Raw genomic sequence first — 4284 nt, 5'->3', positions numbered from 1 at the left:
ACAAGAGGTCTATTTATAATAGTAATAATCACATTAAATACTTAGGAATAATCCTAACAAGACTTCACTGGAAGGTATAAAAGAAAACCTAAATAAATGGGGAAAAAATACTTTGTTCATAAATGAGAAGGTTTAATATTTTAATGATGTCTGTTCTCTCTAAAATAATATATTAGTTTAGTACAATACTAGTAAAAAAAATAATTTTTTTGTGGAAATTCTAAAACCTGTTCTAAAATCCACAAAGAAGAGTGAATATTTAAAAATACTCATAGTAAGTACTCATTTGGACAGCACATATACTAAAATTAGAATGACACAGAGAGGATGAGCATGGCCTCTGTGCAAAAATAACAGAGATAAATCTATAAAAGAAAATGAAGGGATGGCCTTGCCTATCACATATGAAACATAGAATTCTAGTAATAAAAACATTATATTAGTGGGACAAGAATTGATAAGTAGATCAGTGGGATAAGAGTCTAAAAAATAGATGAAAGCATATGCTAATTTAAAAATGATTAAAGTGGCATATGAGATAAATGGGGTAAGAGGTAGTTTTTTTTTAAGATTTATTTTAGAGAGAGAAAAAGAGAGAGAGAGACTGACCATGTGTGCATGTGAGGAGAGAGGGGCAGAGGGAGAGAATCTTCAAGCAGACTCCTCACTGAGGGCGGAGCCCCACATGGAGCTTGATCTCATGACACATGAGACAATGATCAGAGCCCAAACCAAGAATTGGTAGTTTAACCAACTGAGCCACCCAGGAGCCCCAGGGGTACATTTTTTTAATATAAGTTCTTGGGGGAATTATTTACTCATTTAGGAAGATATAGTTAGCTCCATTCTCATATTCATAAAGATAAATTTCAGATGATTATAATCGAAGCATAATATTATATTATATATTTTTTCATGTTGGGATCTTGAACGTATTCTTAAACAAAAAATTTCTAACAACAAAGAACTGGAAGTAAACTCAATATCTATGTATAGAGGGACTCCTAATCTGTGGAATGGAATATAAGGCAGCAGTTTAAAGGAAAGAGGCACTAATAAAGGAAAAAAATCAGGTTTTGTTCTCATGGTAGTTATATGATGATACAATTTTTATAAAAAAGAATGATCAAAACAATACTATACATTGTCTCTATAATTATCAATTTTTACACCTGCATAAAACAAAGTCTAAAGTACCCATATTAACTTGATGGCAATTGTTGGCTGTGTAGAGGGGGATTAAATTTAGGATTACTGTTATAGGTACATTAGCCTTGTAGATAATACTTAAATTTTAAATAAGGATGTATAAAAACATAAATTACCGGTAGATAGATAAGTAAAAAAAACATTGTGGGAAAGGGCAATCAATCAATTTTACAATTTCAACAAAGGAAATGACAAATATAAAGATCAAATGTTATTAGAAATAGAACAGCTGTTTGATTTGACAACTATGGGAAAGAATGTTGTTTTACCAATTTAGCTGAAATCCCACAGACTCAAGTAGTTTTAATTTATTCTATGTTTTATTTTATTATTATTTTTTTAAGATTTTATTTATTTATTTGACAGAGAGAGAGACAGCGAGAGAGGGAACACAAGCAGGGGAGTGGGAGAGGGAGAAGCAGACCTCCCTCTGAGCAAGGAGCCCAATGCAGGACTCGATCCCAGGACCCCGGGATCATGACCTGAGCTAAAGGCAGATGCTTAACGACTGAGCCACCCAGGCGCCATTATTCTATGTTTTAGTAAAATAAAATGTTTTCAAAATATTTCAAGGGATAAATTATTTCATTTCAAATTAGTTAAATAAGCATAATTTATAGTGCAAATCAAAATATTTAAACCGTGCTATTTCTGTGTTATTACAAGAGGCAAACTTTTTATCCAAATGTTCTTCTTTGCTTAAATGCATAATGTTAACCCAGGGCCCATATTATTTTAAGTGTATTTAGTGCCTAAATAAGTTCTAGGAATTTCTCTGCTCAAAATTAGCCAATGTTGACCATGCGGGATTCAAAAGCAGTATTAACCCAAGGTCACTGAAATGGCCCTAAGAAAACAATTTTCCTAAAAGTAAACACATAGACCAATCTTGTGAATATTTTTAGAACTACATGCTCTTCTTTTTTTTTCACTGTTGCTGATCATTTTGTGGATGTTTTAGCTCTACCAGGAATCCTATTTTGATCGCCTCATGCCCAAAAAAGATAGAAATGAGGAAAAATAGAAAAGAAAATAAAAAGTAGTTATGACTCAGAGTTAAATTTTATTAAAATTAATGCCAGTAAAGATTTTTTGGAAGATAGCTAATCCTGCTGAGTTAGTGAGAGGGGTCTTCCTTCACATTGCTATTGGGAGAGCAATTTAACAGTGTGGGTCAAGAACCTTGACAGACATTCAAATAACTGCTCAAAGTGGATCTATGTCTAGGGATTTATCCAAAAAAAAAAAAAAAAAAAAAAAAATAGCAGCCAGAAGAAGATTAATATCCTATGATATTCATTATACCAAAATTTACAACATCATAGGTAAACTAAAATTCCAGCAACAGGGCCAAGCAATAGGGTACTTCTGGTTAAACAAACTGTATGACACATCTGTATAATAGATTATTATCTATTCAATAAGATGTTTTTAAAGATGAATTCATGACATGGGAAGATGTTTATGTTTAGTGAAAAAGACAAGATGCAGGATTCTATTTATAATAATGAATGAGCATCCATATGTATATATAAATACCTGCATATATCTGCCTACTACCTACTTATCTACCGACCTCTAATTGAAAGGAAAGAAATAATTGTCAAGTGACTTCCGAGATAAAACAATGTACTTTCACTTTCCCTACCCTATGTCAGTGCTTCAGTCTAATTTGGTTCTTTGACAGTAGGTATTGCAAAAGTGAAAAATCTCTTTATTGTGTAAAGTGAAAAATAAGACAACAATTAACAATAGCCCAATCATTTCTCCTCTAATTTCCCATCCCTGGTTCCCAGTGGAAGATTCTTTAAATCAGCATATTCTTCTTCAAGTGCGTGTGCAGGGGCTCCTCTTGTTCAAAGACTTCACTGCTGCTGTACTTTGATTTTCCATTTTCTTGCTTATTCTTAAGGTGGAAGTGGAGAAGGTGTGTGTACTGTGAGCCCCTAAAGCACAACCTGACACTGTCTCACAGAAGGTGGTACTGAAGTCTGTGAGATGAAGGTCACCTTGAAAAGCAGATTGTTACCTCTCCGCTCCTCAGTCTGAAAGGTGGAGAGAGAGGAGAAGGAAGAAAATATGTTGACACTTAAGAAGAAACTGGGTCTCAAATGATGTGAATGACAAAGATATTCGCTGCTGTGTTCTTGTCATCACCTGGGGCTCAGCTGGCACTGTGGCAGGGCCAGAAGGCTCATCACCAATGTCACTGCCACCACCGTCACCACCCACTCCAGCTTCTACTTATGAGAATGAGGCTAGTTTCTCAATGGTCCCTCTCCTTCAAGGCTACTACTTCCTAAGTGGGGCAGACCTGTATCTTTTTTCAGCTCAACTGCTTAGGGAGGTTAAGATTTGGCAATAGTAGAAATCCAAGTATTTCTCTGTCCCTACTGTTCTGACCACTACATCATTTTTTTTGTGATCAATTCTAACTTTTAAACCAAAATAAGCTTATTACCATGTGAACTGTGACTATCAGCAGGACCTCTGCTTCTGCTTCTCTTTTTTCTACGTGGAACCGGCTACCGACTTTATTTAACCTCATTTCAGAGGTTAAATAACCACAAACAGAACTTAAAAAAAAATAATCTGATTTAGGGATAGATCAACATATGAGTAACATATAAATTTTTGAATTGTGGGTAAATATTATTATTTTTTTACATTTTTAAAAATTTTATTATGTTATGTTAATCACCATACATTACATCATTAGTTTTTGATGTAGTGTTCCATGATTCATTGTTTGCATATAACACCCAGAGCTCCATGCAGTACATGCCCTCCTTAATACCCATCACTGGGCTAACCCATCCCCCCACCCCCCTCCCCTCTAGAACCCTCAGTTTGTTTCTCAGAGTCCATAGTCTCTCATGGTTCGTCTCCCCCCTGATTTGCCCCCCTTCATTCTTCCCTTCCTGCTATCTTTTTTTTTTTAATTTAGTTTTCAAAGTTTTTTTATAATAAGTACTACTTTTATACTAAAAGAGAGAAAGAGGTATGCATTGTGGGTCATATCTGACCTTTGTCTAAGCTATTTTAACTACATTTGAACCAAATCAAATTTACTGA

General features: G+C 34.5%; 1 pseudogene; it reads left to right on the top strand.

The window, feature by feature from the left end:
- The first annotated feature begins 278 nt into the window (after positions 1–278).
- Positions 279–387, top strand: LOC118553290 (U6 spliceosomal RNA; annotated as a pseudogene).
- Positions 388–4284: the final 3897 nt, after the last annotated feature.

The sequence above is a fragment of the Halichoerus grypus genome, chromosome 12 (assembly GCF_964656455.1).
Source record: "Halichoerus grypus chromosome 12, mHalGry1.hap1.1, whole genome shotgun sequence".
In the NCBI taxonomy this organism is placed as follows: Eukaryota; Metazoa; Chordata; class Mammalia; order Carnivora; family Phocidae; genus Halichoerus; species Halichoerus grypus.
Note: the sequence above shows the minus strand (reverse complement) of the source record. Positions and strands in the feature narration are given on the sequence as shown.